The sequence below is a fragment of the Halichoerus grypus genome, chromosome 6 (genome assembly GCF_964656455.1).
Source record: "Halichoerus grypus chromosome 6, mHalGry1.hap1.1, whole genome shotgun sequence".
NCBI classification, from domain to species: Eukaryota; Metazoa; Chordata; class Mammalia; order Carnivora; family Phocidae; genus Halichoerus; species Halichoerus grypus.
The window spans coordinates 150,159,374-150,186,404 of NC_135717.1; the positions used below are offsets into that span (position 1 = coordinate 150,159,374).

General features: G+C 34.1%; 1 long non-coding RNA gene across 10 annotated transcripts in view; it reads left to right on the forward strand.

Annotated features, from left to right (window-relative positions):
- LOC118548070 (uncharacterized) overlaps positions 1-27,031 on the forward strand; it is a 211,978-nt gene that overhangs the window by 48,355 nt on the left and 136,592 nt on the right. For 9 of the 10 annotated variants that reach the window (XR_004923431.2, XR_004923436.2, XR_004923432.2 and 6 more), the window contains one exon: positions 22,639-22,725. The exons of the other annotated variant lie outside the window; for it this stretch is intronic. This is a non-coding gene — a long non-coding RNA (uncharacterized LOC118548070). The remainder of the gene's footprint in view (positions 1-22,638; positions 22,726-27,031) is intronic. 10 annotated transcript variants of the gene reach the window in all.

A 27,031-nucleotide genomic window follows, 5' to 3' on the forward strand; every position in this document is an offset into this window, starting at 1 on the left:
TCTGTCATTTTGATTTTTTTTTAAGACTTTATTTGTTTATTTGAGAGAGGGAGACAGAACATGAGCAAGGTGGAGAGGCAGAGGCAGAGGGAGAAGAAGACTCCCTGCTGAGTGCTGAGCCCGGCACGGGGCTTGATCCCAGGACCCTGAGATCATGACCTGAGCTTAAGGCATATGCTTAACTGACTGAACCACCCAGGTGCCCCTGTTTTTTTGATTTTTTTGTGTATGTGTGATTTAAATTACAATTTAATTCAAATGGACATATTAATCTAACAAATTTTCATTTAATTATTTTTAGTATAGTTGAAAAACAAATGATCTAGTATTTATACATTGTTTTTCCCCAGCTTTACTGAGATATAATTGACACAGAATGTTGTATAAGTTTGTGTTGATTTGATGGACTTATGTATTATAATACGGTTACCATCATAGCTTTGGCTAACAATGCCATAATGTCACATAATTCCATTTCTTTTTTGAGGTGAAGACATTTAAGATCTACTCTCTTAGTGACTTTCAAGTATATAATATAGTCCTGTTACTTATATTCACAATGCTGTATAGATCCCCAGAACTTATTCATCCTCTAACTGGAAGTTTGTACAATTTAACCAATATCTCCCATGTCCCCCATCCCTCCTTCCTGGTAACCACCATTCTACTTTCTGTTTCTGTGAGTTCAGCTTTTTTAGATTCCACATGTAAGTGAGATCATATGGCCTTTGTCTTTTCCCCCTTATTTCACTTAGCACAGTCTATCCATCTCACCTTCCTTCTCATGTCTGAATAATGTTCTATTACACACACAGTAACACATCTTTATCCATTCATCCATTGGTGAACTGTTAGCTTGTCTCCATTCTTGACTATAGTGAGTAATGCTGCAAAGAACATGACAGTACAGATATCTCTTCAAGATCCTGTTTTTGTTTCATTTGAATATATACCTAGAAGTGGGATGATTGGGTCTTATGGTAGTTTTTTGTTTGTTTTGTTTTTTGTTTTATGTTTTTGAGGAATCTTCATACTGTTTTCCATAGTGGCTGCAACAATTTAAATTCCCACCAGCCTTGCCCGTGTTCCCTTTTCTCCACATCCTGGCAAACACTTATTTCTTATCTTCTTGATGATAGGCATTGTAACACGTATGAGGTGATAGCTCGTCGTGGTTTTGATATTCATTTCCCTGGTGATTAATGATGTTGAACACTTTTTCATGTAGCTGTTGACTATTTGTGTACTTTTTGGGAAAAAAATGTTTATTTAATTCATCTGCCCATATTTTAAAGTGTGTGTGTTTGTTTGCTTATTTATTTATTTAAGTAACCTCTACACCCAAGGTAGTGCATGAACCCATAACCCAGAGATCAAGAGTTGCATGCTCCACTGACTGAGCCAGTCAGGTGCCCCATCTGTCCATTTTTAAATCAGGTTGTTTCTTTGTTATTGAATAGTAGAGTTCTTTGTATGTTTGGACATTAACCCCTTATCAGAACTATTGTTTGCAAATATTGCTTTTTCATGTTATTGTTTCCTGTGCTGTGCAGAAGCTTTTTAACTTGATGTAGTCCCACTTAATGCTTTTTGTTTTTGTTGCTTGTGGTTTTGTTGTTACATCCAAAAAAAACTCTTATAAGAGTTTTACAGTTTCAGGTCTTATGTTTAAGTCTTTAATCCAGTTTGAGTTCATTTTTGTGAGTGGTGTAAAATAGGAGTCCAATTTCATTTTTCTGCATAAGCTTACCCAGTCCTCCCAACACCATCTATCAAAGGGACTATCTCTTTCCCATTGCGGATTCTTAGCTCTCTTGTGAAATATTAGTTGACTGTATCCACGGAGCTCTCTTTCTGGGCTTTTGATTCTTTTTTATTTTTTATTTCTTTTGCCTGTTTTATGTCAGTCCCATATTGTTTTGCTTACTATAGCTTTGTAGTATAGTTTGAAATCAGGAAGTGTGATGCTTCCAGCTTTGTTCTTTCTCAAGATTGCTTTCCTAGCCAAGGTCTCTTGTAATTCCACATGAATTTTAGGATTGTGTTTTCTATTTCTGTGAAAAGTCCCCATTGGGATTTTGATAAGGATTGTATTGAATCTATAGATGATTTCAGGTAGTTCTTCCAAGCAATATAGGAATTCTCTCTTCAATCTCTTTTTGTCTTAGTTCAGTCATCTGAAAAAGTAAAGATATAATAATACTTAATTTTAGAATTATTATTTATGTAAAATGCTTAGAGTAATTTTTATTATGTAGTCTACTCTTTATAAAGATTATTTTTCTCTAATTTAGAAATATAAACAGCTTTCTCTGAGTTGGGATAAAATGTAAAGTAATGCAGAGTAAATAAAATTAAAAAGTAATTTTTGGGGGGATACCTGGGTGGCTCAGTTGGTTAAGCATCCAGCTCTTGATTTTGGCTCAGGTCATGATCTCAGGATTATGAATTTGAGCCCCACATCAGGCTCTAAGCATGGAGCCTGCTTAAGATTCTCTCCCTCGGGCGCCTGGGTGGCTCAGACGGTTAAGCGTCTGCCTTCGGCTCAGGTCATGATCCCAGGGTCCTGGGATCGAGTCCCGCATCGGGCTCCCTGCTCCTTGGGAGCCTGCTTCTCCCTCTGCCTCTCTCTCTGTGTCTCTCATGAATAAATAAAGAAAAAATCTTTAAAAAAAAAAAAAAAAAAAAAAAAAAAAAAAAGATTCTCTCCCTCTTCTTCTGCCCCTCTCCCCACTCTCTAAAATAATTAATTAATTAATTAAAAAATAATTTTTTTTATGAACAAACAAGTTGTAAAGATCTAACCTTACCACTCCTAATACATTTAAGTGATTTTATAATGAAAATTATTACAATTTGGCCCAAGGCCTATAATGCCCAAATATAGATTTTATGGATCTTATCTTTCCAGAAATAAACCATTGCTTGACTATGTACCAGAACTCAGGAAATGTCTTAATATATGGAAAGTTCTACATTTTATTGGTGATATTGCTATGAACTGAAACGCTTCAATAGGAATGACTAGAATAATTGTTTTATAATAGCGTACTTTAAATATTTCAAGTAAAATAATTTACATTATTGAAAAATACAAAAGTAAAATAATCAAAACTAAAATCAAACAAAAGTTTAAAATATAGGAAAGGGAATTTTAGAGGGAAGTCATGATAAGACAGTGACTTTACAGTTAATTTTGGACATTTAAATTGCAATGACACAAGCTTTTGGCACCAGTTAAGAGCTTTCTGCCCCAAATGTTCCAACAAGAAAATCACCAAGAGAAACTTACCTTCCCAAAAGCCCCCTCATGAAGTTCGCATAAAATAAGGAAATAACCTGAGTCTCAATGCCTAAGCTGAGCCTTTATCAGCAACTTTTAGGTAGCTCAGTTTCCATAAAAAAATTCTTGCTTGGCTTTAATTGATTTGTTAATGACAATATAAGATACATACTTTATATTTTAATATATTGTATTCTTTTGTGTACTAGATTATATTCAGTGTAGATTGTATTTTTATCCTTCTTTCTATTCTTTTCAATAGGGTGAGCCAAACCCTAAAGGAAGAAGTTTCTGTATTAGCTATTCTCATAAAAGGGAAGACAAGATGTCTTTTTCTTCCCCCATTTGGGATAACTTACAGAATTTTCTTCTATCCCCTAGAAAGCAGTCTTCTATTCCATTCCCAACTTGTAACTGTAAATATAGAAATTGACACCTTTCAACAACTCAACAGAACCATTAAGTTAAAACTTCTCCTAAGAAAGCATCAATAAATAAATAAACGGAAGAATACACTAATATAAATAAAATTAAAAGTTAAACAGTTGAAATATAAATATAGACTGTAGTTCAGTTAGTAGTATTGTACCAACCTCCTGATTTTGATGATTGCATTATGGTCATGTAAGATGTTATCATTGGGGAAAGGTAGGTAAAGGACATATGGAACTCTGCATTATTTTTACAACTTCCATGTAGACTTTAACATTATTTCAGAATAAAAAGGTTTTGTTTTCAACCCAAATATGGTAGAAAGGTAATATACTTGAAATTAGAATATTTTACCCCTAGGATTACTTAGTCCACATGTTAGGAAATGAAGTCATAAAGCACTGTCATATTCAACATTTCCAACACATGGCTCTCTGTTAACAGCCAAACCTTCCCGTCGATACTGTAATTAACAGTGCTGGATGTAGGAGAGAAATGACATACCTGGAGAACTTCCAGAGTATTCCCTTATTGCGTTTAGCTCTTAAAAATAATCAGGTGGTCCAGAATATCTCACTAAAATACTTTGGGTAGTGTAGCACAATGGTATTTCCATAACAAAGCTCTTGAATCTATGTTTCATTTTTCTGCCTCTGAAATAAACCTAATTACATTAAACTAGCTCCCACTGAGAAGGCATCAAAAGGATCTTTCTAGTGCATCATTCTTTCCAAAACACTTTTATAAATGTGTATGCCAAGAACAACGGTCATTTTATGGAACACATGAGATTATATAAATATAATATATATGTGTGTATACATATATATATATATACATACATATATATATATAATCATTTTACAAACTCTAAAGCAAATACCCATAAAGATGCTGTGATCATTTCTGTTTGAATCACTCTAACAAAGTCTTCTGAATCAGATGAGATGAAAGTGTATGGCCTCTTAGTGAAGGTAGATAAGGCTTTGCAGTAGCTAGATGAAATTAGACAACCCTCAGTATGTCTGAATCTCCGTTTCCTATGAAAATAGGGATAAAGAATCAGGAATTGTGAAGATTTTTGTTACATAATTATGTTAAACTGTCCAGGACAATTGTTAGCATATTATAAGAAACTTGCATAGAATGTTTCATTCCCCACCCTCCCTACAAAAGACAGAAATTAAATTATCCTTTGACAAGTGACCCCTACATTCCTTGAGAAAATGTGTCCTGTCCAATATTAAGCTTCAGCTTCTACAGTCATTTGGAGATAATGTCTTGACTATTTAAGGATTAACAGGAGCCCTGAAGCTCTGCAAATGAAATCCACAGACTATAAGTAACCCAGAAAGCATTTCCTGTTATTATAGCTACACAGTAATACATTATATTGATTTGAATTTTTATTATCCTGAATTGTTTTTAACATAACACAGCTTTCATTGTGTAACAAAACTAGACCAGACTGTACTAGTTTCTGATTATCTCAGCATTTAGCACAGTGCGTGACACATAATACTCAAAAATATCTGTGGGATGAATGAATGATGAATGAATGAAATACTTCTTTAGTGATATTGGTGAAAAAATAGTTAAGTGATTCAATGTATTTCTTTTATGCAGCTATAAGAACAAGTAAGACATAATTATTAGGATATGTTGTGCAGTTTTGTAGAAAAGTTTCAGAAGAATATCACTGAATCTAGACCACATCTGCTTAAATTTAGAGTAACCTCCTTTTGTGTGGTTCTAGGTGATTAATTTATACATACAGATCCTGATAATGGAAGTATGCGCTAACGACAGTATTAAAAAGGAAACCATTTGCTCAAAGTTATCAATGAATCTTTTTTAAAGAGTAATAGAATTAGAATGCCTTATGTAAGAATGTGGAATTCAACACCAAATGCTTGCTAAACAAATGCATTTTCTATGTGAATAAGTAAAGAAATACTAAGATTCATCCATTCTTTCTCAAGATCTCCAGCATCAGTCTTTTATCCTTACGTGCTCCTGGCTACCACAGCTATTCCCATGTCTGAAATCTTTAGGACCCGCCCACTGCCCTCTTCAATTGCTACTTGCTCAAGTGTCCGTCTCTCTACAGGACATAGCAGCTGTCCCCAGGTATATAATCACCAAGTGACATGATGTCTACAATGAGTCCTATCATGTTTTATAGTTCTATTAGTCTTAGCCACCAACAGAAACATACACCTGTGTCCCTTTCTAGTCAATCTCACAACTCCGTCAGCAGCATTCCTTCTGTTGCTATAATAGGTTAATTAGTAGTACTTGTTAATGAACTTCATGTAAATGGACTCATACAGTATGTACTCTTATGTCTGGATTCTTTCCTTTTGCCAGACAAAAGAAGTTAGAAATCTATTACTCTGTTGTATCAATATTTTATTCCTTTTATATTGAGAGGTAGTCCATGTTCTGAATACACTACAATTTGTATAGACATTTTTCCTATTGTTAGACATTGGGATTGTTTCTAGTGTTGGTTATTGTGAATAAAGATACTATTAATATTCTCTAATAAGTCTTTGTGGACATATGTTTTTCATTTCTCTAATAAATGCCTGTTCAAGGTGGCACGTATTTAATTAGTCTTTTCAATTATTTTATATAGTTATTTTACATCTTCTATTAGAAATATTATGTCAATCTTTATATATAGTTATATAAAGAGATAGAGAAAATATATATAAATATATTTTATATTTAAATTTAAAATAAATTTTATAAATTTATATATATTTTCTCTCTCTGTATGTAATTTACCTCCTCATGTCTTTAATGTAATCTTTTCATAAGACATTTTAAATTTTGGCCTAGTTCAAATTTTCATTTTTTTGTGGCTAGTGCTTTATGATTCTTTCCAAAGAAATATTTGCCTACCCCAAGTTTGTGGTTTGTGAAAGTTTTCTTCTATGATTTCTTCCAGAATTTTTGTAGCTTTAACAGTTATGTTTAGATCTTTGAACCATCTGTAGTTAATGGTAGTGTATGCTATGAGATATGAGTTTAAGTATATTTTGTTTTATCTCAAAGGACAGTTTGTGTACCATTTGTTCAAAGGATTTATTTTCTAGTTTGTTGCTTTGGTTGAAAATCAATTGACTGTATAAGTATCAGTATATCTTCGAACTCTCCATTCTGGTCCGCTTATCTATATTTCTAGCTTTAGCTATTCTATTTTGATAACCATAATATTAAAGTAAGACTTAAAATCGGGAACTGCAGTTCATCCAAATTTGTTATCTATTGCAGATCCTTTGCATTCCCATATAAGTTTTAGGATCAGTTTGTTAATATTTACAACAAAGACGGATGAAATTTGGATCAAGGGTGCCTGGAGTTTACACATCAGTTTGAGGATAAGTGAAATTCTAGTATCAATTTGTCTTTGCAATATGTTATAGTTTTCAGTGTAGAGGTCTTGCATGTCATCTGTTAAATTTGTTAAATTTCTTCCTGATTATCTTAAGTTTTCTTAATGTTATTGCAAATAAATATTTATATTTTAATTTTATTTAATTGTTTTCAATTAGCATATGGAAATACAATTAATTTCTATATATTACCTTGGATGAAATGAACTTTCTAAATTTTCATATTTGTTCTAGTCATATTTTTTACAGATTTCCTAAGAGTTTCTTTGGAAACATATATATTAACTATGAATAAAGACAGTTTTAGTTCATTTATTTCAATCTTTATTTCAGTTTGGTAATTTGTGTCTTCCTTTTTTTTTTTTGTAGGTAAATCTATAAAGTTTTTTAACCTTTAGAAAGAACCAAATTTTATCTTTTAAAATTTTTGTCTACTGTCTTTCTGTGTTTTTTTTTTTTTTTTAATTTCATTGCTTTCTGCTCTCATACTATTTTTTAATAACTTTTACTCTGGGATTAATTTGCTTTTCCTTTCCGTGCTTCTTAAAAACCTAGAATTATTGCTTTAGTAATTTTTTTTCTTCATATAGGCATTTAAAAGTATAAACTTCTAAGAAATGCTTTTGCTGTATCCACTAAATTTTAGTGTGCTATGTTTTCATTATTATTCAGTGAAAATATTGTCTTCTTGGTGTTTTTTTAAAAATTCATGGTTTACCTACAAGTGTACTTTATTTCCAAATATTTGCATATTTTCTAGATATTTTACTGTCATTGGTTACTAATTTAATTCTATGATAATTTTAGATCAGAATTTATGAGATTTTTCTTTAAAGATTTTATTTATTTATTTGAGAGAGAGAGAGCACAGCTGGTGGAGAGGTAGAAGGGGAGGAGGAGGGGGAGAAAGAGAATCCTGAGCACTGAAGCACAGAGCCTGACCTGGGTCTGGATCTCATGACCCTGAGATCATGACCTGAGCTGAAACCAAGAGCTGGTCACTCAACCAGCTAAGCCACCCAGGCACCCTAGAATTTATAAGATGTTAGTCTTGAGTTAGGTTTATTTTATAGCCAAGCAGATGTTTACCTTGGGGAACATGCACAAAGTTTACGCATTTTGCACTTGTTGCAGTCATATTCTAATAATGTCAATTAGATCAAGATGTTTAACAAAGGTGTTCAAATTTTCTTAATCCTTGCTTATTTTTTTCTTGTGGATCTTCCCTGGATTCACGGGTTCCTATATCCAAATGTCTGTTACACATGTCAGCTTTAATGTCTAAAAGATATTTCAGACTTCACAAAGGAAACTTTGCCCAAATATATCCCCCCACCAAGTCTCCACTAATTCAGTAAGTTCCACCATTATTCATCCCTTTGTCCTTTGCTCAGGTCAAACACTAAGAATAATCTTTTATTTCTCTCTGTCTTCTCTCTGTTTTTTTTTTTAATCCTACACACTACTTTCAACCCATTAGTGGATTCCATTCTACCCCAAACATATTAAATCTGACATCTTATTGACATCTCTACTGATAAATCTGCAGTCCAACCATAAGATCTTTCACTAACTGCTCTCATTGCACTGCCCCTCTGCTCATGGCTTCACATCCCAGTTGTCAAAAAGAGCCAGGATGATCTCGTTAAATCCTCCTTTGGCTTCCTATTGCAACCAGAATTACATAAACTCCATATCATAAACTCCACAGGCCCTACATGAGCTGGCCCCTGCATATTTCTCCAATTCATCTCAAGTTACTCTTCCTCTCTTTCATTATTCTCCAGACATGGTATCTTCCCCACCCACCCACCCCCCCTTACATATGAAGTTTGAGGATTTGGCACTTCCTGTTTCTTCTACTTGGAGGAGTAGTCTTCCTCTAGATTATCTGTTTACCTCTTCCTCTTTATGGAAATCTCAACACAAATATCAACTCTTCAGAGGGATCTTCCTTGACTTCTCAAATTCATGTACTACCCACCATCACTTCCTCCATTTTATCTTTTTCATGACCCTTGTATTCCCTGAAACTATTTTATTTAGTTGTTTACATATTCCTTATCTTCCTCATTCCTAGAATGTAATATTATCAGGGGAGGAGTTAGATAAATTGTGTTCCGTGCTCCTGTTGTACACCTTCTCTCTTGTACAGTGCCTGATACATAGTACCTACCCAATAAATATTGATGGATTGAATGACTCCATCTCTCTGAGTTTAGAAAGGAGACCCAGGCATTTGATTTGATTATCAATGATAAATATTCACAGATGAATGGGAAGATTCCTATAAGTCATTCACTTTTTAAATAACCCTCACTTTTTCAGTTTTACTTAAATCCCTTCCCTGCATTCTAAATCAGTTTCTCCTGTATCAAACCAGTATATGAACAACAGCTGCTTGCCTTTGTCATTCAAAAACCATCATAAAGTTAGGCCTCTTTCTTCTTTCCAAACTAAATAATTCTGCCATTTTTAAAAAAATCCTGCCATTTTTAACACTTCATAAAGTTCTGTATGCCTACCCTTGAATTTTTTCTGTACTCTATTTGCAGCCTTATCTGATTGAACTTTTTGCCATATGCAGATGTTCTATATCTGTGCTGTCCAATACAGCAACCCCTAGCCGTATGTGTATAAGGAGCACTTGAAATATGAGGGAACTGAGTGACTGAATTTTAAAATTTTATTTAATTTTAATTAATTGAAATTTAAATATCCACATGTAGTTAGTGGCCACTGAATTAACACGGTTCTTTTGGAAATTGTGGAATATTCTATATGCTCTGAGGCAGAAGCACATTTTACCTACTAGTTGGTGACCCATATTAAATATGAAATACGATATTATTTTTAAGTTTTTTGGGGGGAAACATGTTCCAACACATTATTTAAAGCAAAATTTGAATTTAGATTGTCTTAAACTTGACTTTAATTATAAAATTGATGTTAGAACATTAATTAGCTATATAAAAATCTTTCTGTTTATGGAGGAAGCTGACATTAAGAATCTTGATTTATGCATTATAAAAACTTCTATGATATTTCTCATATATGGTGATATCTTCTTGATGAAATGAAATATATATAACTATTTGGTTTTCCTAAATTTTTTTAAGATTTTATTTACTTATTTGAGAGAGAGAGAGAGAGAGAACACAAGCAGGGAGGAGGGGCAGAGGGAGAGGGAGAAGCGGGCTCCCCCCTGCTGAACAGGGAGTCCTACACTGGGCTTGATCCCAGGACTCTTGGATCATGACCTGAACCAAAGACAGCCGCTCAACCAACTGAGCCATCCAATCGCCCCTGGTTTTCCTAACTTTTTGAAATAAATGCCATTCAGACTAGATTTTCCTCAGACATCATTTTATGATGCTATGTTTAAACTTCTTAACACTAATGAAACCCCTTGATGCTATACTTATTTTCAATTTCAAGGTGAGGGATGTGTATTAATTAGAGACAGCTGGAGGTGTTTAAAAGTCAACCTCACATATCTGGGTCATGGTTATGTCATGATATCCAGTATGCTTTCTGATTGAAATAACTGTTCATTAAACTCGTAAGCAAGATTTATAATAAATTTGGCTATCAAACACATTTTCCTATTTCTGAATTCCTATGTTATATCCTTGCTTCTGCTTTGGGGGATTAAAATGAGCGTTACCTTTATTTTGTTTTTTTTACAAATAAGAGATGTCTTAGTTTAAGAAATGAATGTCTATATTTGCTAGCTTATTTAATTGAGCTCGGTAAAACACTCAGGTTCCAAAACTCATTTATGCTGAGTAAATTGGATATGAAATATAAAACCAATGTCTTTTACATTGCAATTTTAGTACTGCTGCTAGTCACAAAGCATGCTTGTAGCTTGTGCATTTCTATACCACTTCTAATACCAGTAAAAGCCTTCCAGATGTCATCTGTGTTATATCTCCCCTAAATAGGAAGCAGAACATATGGTTCATGAAATAAAGGGAACGGTGGACCATCATATTTTTAGGATTCCTTGAATATACTATCCCCAAACCTCTTTTATTTTTCTTTCCCCCTCTTCATGGAATTAGATATTTCTGACTCGATATGGCAAAAGTATAATTTTTAAAGAAAATTAGTAGTAAATGAGATAGTGCTTCAGTAGCATTGAAATATCATTTAAATTTACCATCCAAGCTCTGGAATGTTAATAAGCTAGGAGTAACACATTTTACAACCATGTGTCTTTCAACTTCTCTCTGTCTCTTTCTCTGTGACACACACAAACACATATGCACACATACAATAAGGATCTCAGCAGTAGCAAAAGTCAGTCTACTTACATAGTATCTAATATGCTCTTCACCTTTTATTAGTACAAACAAATTATAATAAGCCCTCAGTAAAATAAATATGCAGTTTTGTTTTTGTAGAGTAGGAGTCTTCCTATGTGCAGGATTTCCCCCCAGTACAGAAGGTGATATTGCTCAAAAGCCACAATTTTCATTAGTGCTAGGACAACTGAAAACTGTGACCTCGGTGCTCGTAAATGTGAGACACTTTTCACCTCCCTTCTTTAATGATGCATGCACATGCTATTTCATGTGTTGTGATGAATAGTAAGCATGCCGACTATGTTCGCCACTGTCAATGGTGAAAGTAAGAGATTTACTAGAAAGTTTTCCCCATGAAATTTCCAAATTTAATTAAATGAAATCCATTAGGAAGTGTGCCAAAGGCATCACAGAAGAAAGGGGCAACTAATGATGCACACACACACACACACACATCTATATATATATGGTTGATAGTTTTATATATATAGTTGATGCAGTGAAGAAATAACCACATATATATATATATAATATGTGTGTGTGTGTGTATATATATATATATACACACACACATACACACATACTCGAAAATATATATATAGATATATTTTTTAATCTAGGAATTGAGAATTCACAAATACCAGCATCCTTTGTATGAACCCATACATGGCACGGCATAGTTTTTTTTCCCTATCCTACTAATCTACACACACACACACACACACACACACACACACACACACCATCTTCATCTATAAAGTCTTCTCTTGCTGTAGTTCTTACATTTTTTGACTCATCGAATTCTCATATAGATCTTTCTTTGTATACAGATCTTATGTTTTCACATCATTCCTGAAGCTTGACCAGGCACCTCTCTCCTCAGGAACTTGAGAGAGAAAGCTTTCAAGTGTTTCACTATATCTGGTACACTCAACAAAGGTTTGTTGAGCTGTAATCTTGTATCTTCAAGATAAATCAAACTACTGCATTTTCCTCCAGACAACTTTAAACTTAAAAGGTCTTAGAAGCAGAAACTGAAAGATAAGCGTTTTTTCTTTCTTTATTTGACAAATTTTATTCTATAATATTTAGCTTCCATATTGTTAGTCTAAAATATATCTTTAAATGCAGAAAAAATTTAGATCCCGTAATAATTTACATTTTATTAAACAGAAACAGGTGTTAAATGATACCATCCTGAGAATTGAAATAATATAGACATTAGCTAGTAAAAACCAATGCAGTATTTAAATCACTCCCAAGAGATTTACCTGTTTCCTAAAATTTAGGGTGACTTTGTCTTTATTAGTCTTGCCAAAGGTTTGTTGATCTTATTCATCTTTTCAGCGAACCAACTTTTGGCTTTGTTGAAGCTCTTTATTCCACTTTTTTTCTTTCTATTTCATTAAGTTCTGTTCAAAATCATATTATATCATTTCTTTTACTTTATGGTTATTGTGATTTTTTTCTGACTTTTTAAGGTGAAATTTTAATTGATTAGTTTTCAAATTATTTTGCCTTGTTTCCTTTTTTATCCCCCTTTCACAAATTAAAATGAAAAAAAAATTAGCAAAATGGAAACAAATGCAGGAGCTTAAATATATTTGTTACATGAGTTTGGGAAGGAGAGAAGAACATATAATATAAAGAAACACAACATGTAACTGAAAACATAGACAAAAACAGTCCAGTGATTAGACATAGGCGTGTGCAAATGTAGTTGAATCTCTACAAACATAACAATTAGGAAAAAAATAAAAACACCAAAAGACCCTTCAAAGAAACAAACTTTAAAAGGGCCTCAAATTTTTACTCCACAATAATAAACGCCAAAGGACAACAAATAAAACATCTTCAGGTATTTGAAAATCTCTTTATTCATTTTATAATGAGAAAAAAAAACCTATTTTAAATGGAATGTGAGTATAACAAAGAATGATAACAATGAGCAGAATGAATAGTATAAAATTGCAAAGGTGTAGTGATACAAAATAAACTCTTCTACTAGTTTAGGCTGGAGATAAAAAGACCAAAACTATATATAATTAGTAAATATGGAAAGGAAAAAACAAGTTTGAAAGTCACTGTTGTTGTATGGCATATTAGTGTTAGCATAAATCTTAAATTATGGATCATTTAACTCAGCCTCAGCCTACCGTATGGGAAATGGGACAATTAAGCCAAGCCCACAGGATTATGTAAAGTAATACTGTTACTTCCTTACATATCCATTTCCTCTCCATTTAATGAGATAATGTGTGGGAGGAAGCAATGTAAACTTCCAAGCTATATTCCAATATCAGATATTATTCATGATTGCTTTTATTGCTAAAGGTGGACAGAGAGGATTTGGCAACTCCTTTTATCTAGAAAGGAGAGAAGAGGAAACTGAAAAATTATTCCAGGATCCTAGGTCTAAATAACTGGAACAATGGCACTGTTTCGAAGAATGCCTGGGCTTACCATTTATTTACTTTTTGTGAATTCAGATCTATGTTCAAGGTATTACTAATGAAAATGTGGATATATGAAAAAAAGGCAGAATTAGAGGAGCAAAACCATTCCTTATACTATGGATGTGCTAACACCGAGAGCATTTGTGCTAGAACATTTTAGTGGAGGTAGAAATGCTGACGTTAAGCAGGCAACCATACCCTGAAATGTGGCACTTAAAAGACAACTTGGATTTGCTATTACACGGCCACAGAATTTTTAAAGGTCATCCTTATTTAAAGATGGACTCTGCCTCCTCACTTTTTAGGTACAAAGTTTAGGCAAAACAACAGATTTAGAGGATGCTTAATGAATGAATGAGACAAGATGAATAAATATAATTTCTTGTTAGTTTAAGTCTCAAAGTGAGAATTTTTGTTGCTGTTGTTTGTTTTGGGGAGACCGTGCACAGTGAAAAAACAGAAAGTCAGGATTTAGTGTGAGGCGAACTTGATCAGGCAGTTCAGTAAAATAATATCGTGGAAAATAAAGTGTAGCAGCTGTAGAGGCTGGGGTACAACCAGTACATTGTACTAAACAAGGTGAGGCAGCAGAGCTGCAATGGATGTTCAATAGAACCAGTAATAAGAGGAAAGTCAAGGAGAAAGAGAATATTAAATTTAAAAAAACACAACAACTAATTTTGGAACAAAGAAACCATTGGCAACCTTCAAGAGAACAAACAGAATATGAAATTTAAAAGTGACATGGAAGATAGCTGGGGGGCAGTTAAGGCCGTGGGGCGTGGAGATGAGACGAAGGCATCCATCCTTAAAGAGACAGGGATCATTTTTCAGGTTGGTGTTCTCAGAGCCTATCACAGTCCCTGGCATTTAGTAGGAATACTGAAAGCATTTTGAGATGAATTGAATTTGAGTGTGAGAGTTCAAGACGCTGGTTAAAGATTAAGAATGCAGAAAAATCAATAGGTACCAGAGTGGGTTTGGGCCACCGAAATGATAGGAGTCATTGTTGACACAGACCTGGGATTTTGAGCCGGTTGCTGATAGACCAGAATATTGTTGCACAAGGAGTCTCAAAGATTCAGGCTAACAATGATGTCAAGACCAAAGGTTCCAACAATCATCTGGACAACAGCTGAGGGGATTCCCTCAGAATGGTATTATGCTAGTCTTCACCATCTAGTAAATTCCTTATACCCTTCTTCTGCACTAAAGCCAATCCCTAGGCAGGAACAGAGAAGACATGGAGACTTAGAGATAACAGGAAGATGGTACACTTCTTGGGAAACTGAGTTCAAAAAGAGAAAAAGAGAAGCAGAAACAAAATTTGTAGTCAGTAGAAGAAAATCAGTGCTAGGAGGCGGTTTTATGATTAGTACTCAGATCTACTGAAAATCAGGGAGAAAGGGAATGCAAATATAAGATGAAGCACTAGCTCTAAAAGAGATCTTTCTTCCCAGAGCTAAAGAGGAAAAACAAGAAGAAAGGTATAGAAGAAACGTTGTCAAGTTGATGATGAGGAAAAATGCTGAATTCATATCAGAAAATGTAAATCTTGGGCGCTTGGGTGGCTCAGTCAGTTGTGTCTGCCTTCGGCTCAGGTCATGATCCTGGAGTCCTGGGATCTAGCCCCACGTCGGGCTCCCTGCTCACTGGGGAGCCTGCTCCTCCCTCTGCCTCTCTCTCTCTCTCTGTCTCTCATGAATAAATAAATAAAATCTTAAAAAAAAAAGAAAATGTAAATCTTCTTGAAGAATAAAATATCGGGACATCTAATGAAAGAGAGGTCAAAAAAGAGTTAACAGAATTGAAGATGTCAGAGCAGAGTTGTTCCTGTGGAAGATTCACAAAGTAAACAGCAAAAGAAGAATTACATATTTTCCCACATTAAAATAATGGGCTAGGAACTATTTTGTATCATGCATCACATATCATGACAAGTGGACAAAGAAAGTGAGAATGATTCAAGAATACGATAGTAAAGCACATCATATTTGAGTTAGCCATGCAAATTAAGTCATGATAGCTAAATGACCTCTTGCCCTCATCTGACTTGTTCTTAAATATCTAGTATTTTAGGTTTTCATATTAGTGTCTATCAGGACAGCTGTTAATTAAGCTTTCTACATGTGGTTTATTTATGCACTACAGACTTCCAAATATGAAAGCATTGCTATTCTGGTAGTTCTCAACAAATCAACTTTTCAAAAAGAATAGACTAGACTAGGAAAATATTCCCAGTCATCCATGTGACAAAACTATGATATAATATGTTATGTATATATAGGTATGCACATTTTTTTACATAGACCTATATAACATTAATTTAGTCTAAATTGTGAAATTTATTAGGATCTTTAGCTTTATCTGTATATAAATATTTCTGGTGTGAACATCCATTTCTACCTTTTACCCAAATTGAAATAGTGTCCAAATCTCAACAATAGATTGACTCTTAATCAGGCTATTCTTATCCAACATCTTAAGGCTTTACCTCTTGTTGCTTTTATCATTATTACACAACAAAATGCCACCCTTACTGTCACCGATTTCAGAACCAGCTGCTTTAGCATATGTTCCCTACATGCAGAAGGTGCCCTGCACATTTTCACCCATCGACATCAACACCAACATGTCACTCCTGTGCGGAGACAAGTAAATAAATGTAAATGTTTGGCGGAACAGGCCCACCTGTTCCAAACCCACCTCCTATGTTTTTTTTTTTTTAAGATTTTATTTATTTATTTGAGAGAGTGAGAGAGAGAGTGGGTGTGAGAGAGAGCAGGAACAGTGAGGGGGTGGTGGAGAGGGAGAAGCGGGCTCCCCCCTAAGCAAGGAGCCAGACATGGGGCTGAGCGGAAGGCAGACACTCAACCGACTGAGCCACTCAGCACCCCACCCACCTCGTATCTTCTGCAACTTCTTCTTTTATAATATATTCTCATACTTTCCTGCCTTTTCTTCTTTAATTCTTTTACAATGTTGGCACTTCAATAATACTATTCTTTTTAAATTGCTCTTTGTTTCATACTCTTCAATTCTTAAGAATGTTCATCTTAGGAGATACTTATTATCTTGAAAGAGTCAACTTCTCTGAATCCCAGATTCTTCAGCCGGTAAAATGTAGATAGAGATCTCAGCCCTGGAGAATATTGTGAGAATTACACTGAATAATGTGTATGCACTTAGGATAATGTTCAACATTATGGTATGGTGACTCTCTAGATTTAACATCAATGTGGAGCTTCCTCTAGACTTCCAAACAGCGTCTCTCCTCTCTTCACCATTCCACATAACTGCCTAAAGCAGTTAAGTCCTTTTTGCATGACCTCACTTGTCTTTAGTCCTTTACTTCTGAAATGTTTACCTTTTTCTTTCTAAGATGTTGAACTGAATAAATATTGCCACAACAAAATACCATCCTGAACCTGATTATTTTCTTCTTGGGCATAATTAGTGTTCCCTTAGTTTATTGACTGAGCACTTGGACCAGTTATCTTGTTTTGTTAAAGTAAGAGTTAACAAGGCAAGAACCAGGGGTTCATTCCCTATTTAGGTCAGTTAGGGTTGCACTGAAAACACATTTCTTTCATGGTCACAGATGTGACCCTAATCCTGACCATCTGCTTAGCAAATGAGCAGAAGGGGCAGGGTAAGCCACACTGGACTCTATTATACAGCCCAGTCCCAGTATTAAGCATTCTGGCCCACTAATCGCTGCATCATCATATTTAAAGACTAGAGCACAGCTGAGCAGATGTCTTGGGTGTGATCCAGGAACAGTACCAATGGAGGGGATGAGGAAAATAAAAGCCTTAGACAAAGTGGCATCCAACAGGGATCCTGAATATACTGATTTAGATGTGCCTTTTATTACAAATTATTTTAAAAGACTAGGCAGTTTTTATCATTAATGATTCTTCAGTTGATCCTCTCTAAGAGGTTCAAGTGAACATCTATTTAAAATTTTTATCCTCCAGGCAATTTTACATGGTTATATATATATTGAATTGTTATATATATTTACATTGATATATATTATTGGGCAACACTTTAAGTTTCAAATGGTGTGCTCTTGGTTGCTATGTCATGATTCATCAGATTTGGAAGATTCTAGCTAAAATTTTCACTGAATTAAAGAATTTGAATTATAGCCATGAAAGGGAGATTTTTGGCAAGCAGTGTAAGGGATCTCCAACCTCTCATTGCCTTCTGAATTCTAATTAGGCAAATATAAAGTGGTTCTGTGTCAGAGCAAGCTGCCCAAAAGACAAAGCTGCCCCATTAAATCAAAAGGCACAAACGTCAGCAGAACTGAGACACTGGGGTTTCCAATAAGAAAAAAACTCATTAAGTGAATGGTGCTTTTCACGGTGTTCTGTTTTTATTCCCTGTCAGAGAAAATTATGAGAATCTATTTTTTCAAAGGGAGAAAACAAAGATATTCACAGATGAATAGCATTTATATATTTGACACTTTATCTTCCGGGGACAGTTTGATCAAGTTACTAGTTTATTATCTTTGAAGTACTAATGATATTTTTCCTTACAGAGGAAAGTATTCTTTGTTCATAAGAATAAAGAAATGCTTCATTTATCAAAGGTTTTTATTAGTAGTAGGACATATATTGTGTGTACTACTTTTAGCATTCAACAATTAAATCGACGGCCAGTGACCTTTTGGGAGTGGCATTCCAAGTCTTTATTCACTCGAATTTCAGATTTCATGAGCCAAAGATGTACTATAATGATTAAGAGATTTGTTATATAAGTATCATTGTAGACAAGCAATGATTTTAAAAATTGTTTATGACAGTTTTTTTAAATTAGAATAAAGATAGTCCACGTGATTTTTGGTTTTGCTTTTTTTTGTAAAAGTTGCAGGAGAAAAATCACCCCTTGTGGGAGTTGTTATGAGTCATATTTCTCTGTTCTGTTATTCCTGGGACAGCTGTTGGGAGCAGGGGCTTTCAAGAGGGAGCATAATGCTGTGTTTGCTGGAAGCAGGGAGTGTTGTATTTTATCTGTGCCGGATACATAGGAGGTATTCAGTGGATGGTTGTTCAATAAATCAATCCAATTTGGAGGTATTCTTTTCAGGTATGGTTGTATTGAGGTACTATGGTATTGAATTACAGTTTTCTCCCATTTCACTGTGGGCTCATTATCTTTGTAGTCCCACCTCCAAGGAGGTGTGAGTGAGGCCACCAATCATTCCTTTATTTTATAAAACACCCTTAATCTAACTCAATGTCTGACCAAATACTAAAGCTCATGGATATGTTCTTAATTAGAAACACAGAATAAAACAAACAAACAACCAAAAAAAACCCAGAATATTAACCTTCCAGGCACTCATCCTGAAAACAAACCATAATTCTCAAATACCTAGTATGTATGAAAATTCTAAATGTTGAAAAAGTCCTCAGGGAAATGGATATATATATAGAGATAGATAGATAGATAGATAGATAGATAGATAGATAGATAGATAGATAGATAGATGATAGATAGATAGATTATATCTATCTATAGATAGATAGATAGATAGATAGATAGATAGATAGATAGATAGATATACATTTCTATCAAGACAGATAACTAAAGGAATTTTTTCAGTTTGGCCCTAATATTTAGAAAAGCTGTAATCCCTAAAAATCTTAAGGACATTATGAATTTTTTAGTTGTATTTTTCTGCTTTCTATCTCAATTTTTAAAATCATTTTTATATTTATATTACTTCAAAGAGAATTTAAAAGATTCTTTTATCCTTTTATATTATATATGGATTTTGTAACATACCTCAGATCCTATGGGCAATGAAGATGTTATAAATATGTATATACGATTTATAAAACTTCCTTTTTGCTCTCTCTGTATGTAGTATAGTTCCTCGCACATAAGTGTTCAATGAATGCTTTATAGAACTGAACTCAGAAGCTCTGTCTAAAAATAGAATTGAAGGGCAATTGAAGTTATGGAAATACTTATTCATAGACTACAATAAGTAAATGAGGGCCACAGTCCATAAACCCTTGCAGTAAATTATGATCCAATGGTGACAAAGGACAGGGGAGAGTAATTTCATTAGTAGGACCATCTCATTTTGAACTGAGGTGAGGGAAATAATGCATCTAGTTAGCCAAATCTTGCTTCAGAAGTAAGGTTGAAATAAAAAAAAAAGCCCATTTTTGTTTGAGAGATAAAAGAAAGTGAAGTAATTTGTGAATTCTAGAGGAGTAAATGACTTAAGCATTGCCAAATTGTAAAATATTCTGGTAAAATTTTTGACTTTGAATTCTTCCATATGCTGGGTAATGATGATGTATTGTTTATTCATAATAGTTTAATTTTGTGTCATAAATGCTGACTTCTCAGGCATGACTCACTAATAAAATCAAATTAGAAGAAAATAGGATTTCCAGCTTCATTGAAGCCATCTCTCAAGATCTATAGATAGGTCGAGGAAGTTTCCAAATCAGTATGATATTTCATTGTGTAATTTTTTATGTTCAATCTTCTGTTATTGATGTTTTCAGAAGAAAGTTATTTAAATGGAAAATATAGCCTTTCTGTAATACATGAGTCTAATATGTAAACTAGAGAAACCCTTGATGCTTTCCAGATATTCTTGATTAAATAAATTGATAAATGTAGTTATCCTGCTTAATTTAAGGTTAATATTTTTAGGCACAGACAAAAAAGTTAGGGAAGCCTTAGTTTAACAGAATCTCAGATGAAACTATTATCTCAAAGAGACACCTGTATTCCCATGTTCATTGCAGCATTATTCACAACAGTCAAGGTATGGAAGCAACCTCAGTGTCCATCAATGGATAAATGGATCAAAAAATATGAAATATTATTCAATCTTGAAAAAGAAGGAAATTCTGTCATTTGAAATTCATGGATTAATCTGGAGGGTATGTTGGTAAGAAAAATAAACCAGGCAGATATACGCATAGCATCACTTATATGTGGAATCTTAAAAAAAAAAAAAAAAAGTTGAACTCATAAAAACAGAAAGTATAAAAGTGTTTTCCAGGGGCTGGGAAGTGGGGGAAATAGGCAGAGGCTAACAAAAGGTGGTTTGCAGCCTCAAGAAGTTGTCCAGGCGAAAACTGAAAATGGCCTCTATATATGAAGGGCAAGGAGAGGGCAAAGAGGCAGACCACTCCAGATTGGTAGGTGGCAGGTTTAATGAGTAAAGGAACTTACATACATCTGAGGCTTGTCTTGGGTGCCTGCAAGACAAGTAGATCTCTGCAACTGCCTGCCAGAATCTTACAAGTCTCTACAGAGGCTTTAATTGGGTTTGGTCATGTATACTGTCCAGGTAGTCTCAACAACACATGTGCTCCCTCAAGGTTACATTCTTAAAAATGGCTCCCACCATGGGAATGGTGAGCAGAATGTCCATTCCAAGGATAAAGGAGGGGGTAGGAGCTTCCTGTTGCCTGGGTCTAGCTCTTGAGTCAACCAGCAGTCATATCCTCTTGATGACTTCCTCCAACAATAGGGTACAAACTTTGTTATACGATGAATAGGATGATGATCCAATTTATAACATGGCGACTAAGTTGGTAGCACTATATTGTATAATTGAAATTTGCTGAAAGTAGAAATCAAGTGTTTTCACACACACACACACACACACACACACACACACACACACAGCAAATATGTGTGTTAACTCCAAAGGGGGAATCTTTTCACAATGTATATCAAATAATCACAATGCGTACTTTAAATATGTTGCAATTTTTATTTGTCACTTATACATCAATAAAGCTGAAAAGAAAAACAGAGTCCCAAGATCTGTTTGATAAACCTTAGAACCATGTCACTCAGTAGCACCAACAAAGCAATTGCAAAGGAAAAACAAATGTAAACTTGAGGGTTTTTTTTCAAACTTTACGTGGTAATTAAGTAGTTCTTACACATTAGTATGAATTAAGAGTCTGTGTCCGTAGAGCTGTATTTGACGACATCGTGTTTTCAGAAGCATTCATTTAAAAAGTCACTGCACTGACTGAGCATCCAATTATGAAATTGAAATGATCCTTTATTTCTGAAGCCTCTTTTTACATCATGGTCTCTTAGCAGGAACTGAATTAAAATTAGTGTTTAACATCATTTTTCCACTGGAGGACAATTGTTCAAAAGGTTAGAGAAGCTACTGGGCTATTACATGTTTGAGTTTCTCATGGATCAGCCAGGTTTGTGCTAAATTAAGTAATCATAGTCTCCGTTCCCAACTAGGAACACAAGATCCTGGTCATAGAGGTCTTACAATAATAACATTAAAACTAAATGTAAAGTTATAATATAATTAAATAATAAATAATTGCTACAGTCAACTGATTTGCTTCATTTAACCCTCACGGCAATCATATGAGATTTTCATATCCATTTTGCATTTGAGGAAATGGAGGCTTATGAGGTTATGTGAACTGCCAGGTGATCCAGGGCTAGTACTTGTCAGAACCAGGATTTGAACCAAGTCTGTAAAATCCAAAGTCCATGCCATTAACCTGTATGTTACTGTTTCCCCTGCTTAAAAGTTTGTGGATATATTCTCGTGAGTTTGAGAATTCCATTTGAGTGAATATGTATGACTGCCATGAGTTCAGCATTTTCTAATGAAAGAAGGAACAATTGGTCCATACCTAACATTGTAGTAAAGTGAATTATTTTGCATTCACTATTTTCCAAAATACTTATTGATCAGAATATGCTGGTCACTCTCCTAGGCACTGGAGAGAAAAGGGAAATTAAGCACATGGAAATTCCTTCCTCATGGAGTGTGCATTTTGGTGAGGGAAGACAAACACTAAATAGTAAGTAATTAATATGCATGGAATGGAAAATGGTGGTAAGTGATGGTGAAAAAAAAGAAAAAGAAATCAGGACCTGGGGAGGAGATGCATGGCATTATGGGGTTACAATTTAAAAGAGGATGGTCAGGGAAGACCTCAGGAAGAAAGTGATATTTAATCCAAGAACTGATGGGAGTAAACAAAGTAGAACAGAGTAAGCCTTAAGATCATCTGGGAGAAGAACAATCCAGGCAGAGGCAATCTAAGGAGGGGATCCGGAGCTGCTGGACACCTGCTGTGTTCAAGAAATAGCAAGGAAATCAATGTGCTGGGACAGAATAAGCAAGGTGAAAGCAGTAGGACAAATTGGGTGGGGATCTGGAAGCTATCGTAAGGATTAAGCTTCATTCTGAGTGTGATAGGAGCCATTGATGGGCTCTGAGCAGAGGATTAAAGTGATGTTGCATATTTGGAAAAAAAAAAAATCACTCTGGTTGCACTGTCAAAAATAAATAGTAAAGGTCCAGGATAAGAAGCAATGAGTCAGGAGGCTATTGCAACAATCCAAGTAAGAGAAGGTTTGGGGCCATACAGGATGGCATGAATATGGAAGAATAGTGGGTGTATATAGGCAAGAGTATAGATGAGACTGGACCCTAGAGCTCTAACTATAAGAGGTCAGAAAAATTAGGAGAAATCAATCAAAGAAAGTAAAAAAGAGCAGCAGGAGAGGTGGGAGGAAAAACCAGAAGAGTATAGTACACTGAAAACCAAGTAACAAATACATCTCAAGAAACGCAGTAATCAACTGTGACCGATGCCGCTGGTTGTTAAATATGATCAAGACTAACAACTGACCATTGGATTAGCAATCCGGGGTCATTAGGGACCTCACCAAGTAGTTTCAGTCTAGTAGTGGCTTCTAAGCCTGATAGGAAGACATTTATGTAGTGCAACCTATCCATTTCTTAATTTATTCAATAAAACAAGAAAGTGATTTGTTATCACAAAGACATTTGCGTGTCCTATTTTTATTTGTTTCAAGGAATAATTTTTCATAAAGTAATAACTTAAAATTCTTTATGTTACATTTTGGGACCTGTCAAAATAGTAATTTTTAGGCTTATACCTATATATTATTCCCTTCTACCTAACATGTGACCATATTTATTTAAAATTATAATTAAAGAAAATTAAGTCAATATGAATGAGGAATATCTGGGAATTGTTTTCCTTGGGAAGAGGGTGACATCGCTCAATAACGACAAACTCCGCTCCATACTATGTCATACAGCAGGAATCAATCAAGTTTGAAAGGAGTGGAAATTATTATTATTTTTTAAAGATTTTATTTATTTATTTGAGAGAGAGAGAGCACAAACGGGAGGGGGGTTGGGGAGAGGGAGAAGCAGACTCCACCCTGAGCAGGGAGCCCGATACGGGGCTCTATCCCAGGACCCTGAGATCAGGACCTGAGCCCAAGGCAGGCACTTAACCTACTGAGCCACCCAGGGGCCCCAGAGTGAAAACTATTATTGATGTCAATTATAAAACCTCATAAGTCATTGTGAGTAATAAGTTAGTATAAGTTTATGCCCAACACATAACAAATGTCATGCTTGCTATTATTACTGGGAATTTTGGAAATATGAGTATTTGGTGGACTGCAAAAATTATTTTACATTTGATAATTTAATAACACAATCTTAGTTCTATCCTAAATTTTACTTATTTTTATATCATCTTTACATATAAGCAAAGTGAAATAATAAGATATATAAATATAAATAAATAGATATATTTAGAATAATTAGATCCTGGGACAGATTGTAGGGCATCCTGAACACCCTTTAAAAGAATGATATATATGTATTCTATGCTTGAGGCTCTTGACATCTTACTTTTAACCTTAAGTTTTGACTATTCATACTAATGGATTTTCAGGACTGCCTTAGTTCTTTCTTTTATGTCATGCCATTATATGAAAAAAATCATTTTTGTGTCTTAATCTGAAAGAAGTTGGTAGCTATTAGTAAAACATATATAATAGATTTATATAACGTATATATATATATATACATAGTGTACATATATAAATATAAGCATATATAATGTGTATATTTATGCACATACATGCATAATACATATATTATATATATATATAAACAGACACAATACATTGTGTGTGGTGTCATACATGATTTGGAGTGTGAATAATTTATGTTTGTATTTATTTGTAACCCATATTTGTGTATTTATATATAAAGTATGTAGCTTTAGTACAATGTAAAATGGGATCTTTTAATGTAATTCCTTTGTCCAGATAAATGATAAACTTAAAAATTGTTATTTTTTAAATGAATACATACAGTTTAAAAAATGACCATTATTCATGGTCACATTAATAGAGATTCCATTAATGATATATGATTTTTACCACAATGATATGTTTAATTTTTGCCTTGGAATATAAGGTGAAGTATTTTAGATTCCATAATTCTAAAGTATGTTTTGTCCTAAGTCTGAGTAATTACACGGGATTCCATCTCTCCCCCCTCCAAAACCAGGCTTTCCTAATCCCATATTTAATGTCTTCTATTTGCATATTGAAGACAGTGTAGGTTGAGGTCTTTGAAACAATTTCAACTTCAATTCTCTGTCTCTACATTCTCTGTATTTCATGGAATGCTTGAGGCCAATTCTGCATGAAAGACTCCCAACTGTTATTACTTTGTTGGAAAAAGAAAGAGGAAAAAAGAATGTCTTAAATTAATTTTTTAGACCATACTTAGTCCAGATTTTCTTTCCTTTCATATCCTCTTCTGCTTTTTGGTATTATTGAGGTTCTTTAAACAAGGCCTTGAGCTATTCATTGCTAATGATTCACTACCAAAAGACTTTTTGTTAAGGGATTTTAGTTTGGTTCAAGGAAAAGAAAACTATGAAACTGGTAATTCTATTTTGAAATGTTGTATCGGTGAAAAACCAACAAATGCAAGTTTTAAATATTAATAAAAGTTTAGGAAAGAAAACAAAATTTGCATAAATAACTTTTTATTTGAAGCATTTTCAGCCTCCAAGTTACCATGCTATTAGGTAAAAATGCATTTTATTTTCAGTGCTTTCCTATTTAATCTTTGTGATGTTCCCTGTATGAACTTGCTTTCATGAAAGTGAAATGATTTTTAATATCTATTTCTTTCCAATTAAATAATAATTCCAAATCCCCATTTTTTGTGTGTATATATATATACATATATACATATATATGTAGTTCAAAATATGTCCTTATTCAGCACAACTGCATATTTTTCTTTTAGAGTACTCATATTAAAAGAAAGTCAAACTAGCACATATACTCATATTTATAACCTGTTTTACATTGCTTCATTTGTCTTGTTTTTTGAGCTGAGTTGTGGCAAAAGCAGGGGGTAGTTCTCCACTCACATGCTTCGTAATGTGAACAGCTTTATTCTTGTAAATCTAGCAGAAATGTGCACTGTTTCAGCCCTTTAGGCATTCATCATGCACCGATTGTTTACAGAAGTGAACTGGGTGGCAAGAATTTAAAGTGCCTTGAAATCATTAGATGATTAGCTTTCCCTTGAGTTCCATGTCACCCTGAACAGGCTTTCTGAAGGGCCCATTATAGTCTTCTTCCCCTTGTACTGATCAAGGAAAACAAAAATAGAAGCATCATTGAGTATAGTGTTGATTTTGAGACGAGGCATTGTTTAAAAGGAGAATGCTAGGAAACTGCTATAAAGTACAAACATTTATCTAGGCGTAATGGACAATGCCAATTGTTCTGCCTCAAAGTCCAGAACCTTTAAAAAGCCCTTTCTCAAGTGAATAAAATCTCAAGAGAACTTACTGAGATTATTTCTGTAAATGGTAAGCAAGCACATGGCTGTTCAAGAGTAAATTTACCTTTTCATGTGAAAAATGTTGAAGGTGTCAATTAATAATGCTTATCCTGGTTTTGTGAAGTAAATAAAACTGCGCTTGAATAAAGGCTGATTTAATATTCTTAACATTAAGAGTCTACTATCAATATAAAAAATGACCAGGTCTATGCAACCAGTCAAAACTAGAAATAGGATCAACTCTCACTGGAAAAAAAAAAAACACATGAATATAATGTGAACATTTATCATTTATTGCAATATTCTCTGAACATATGCTATGCTGATTACTGGATGTAAAATATGGAAAGAGAAATTTTAAGTAAAAATGGATAAAGTTAGTGCATCTATCTTTCTCTTTGATTATAATTGAAACACTTGAATGCACAGAAAACACAGAACAAACATTTCTCTTAATGTTA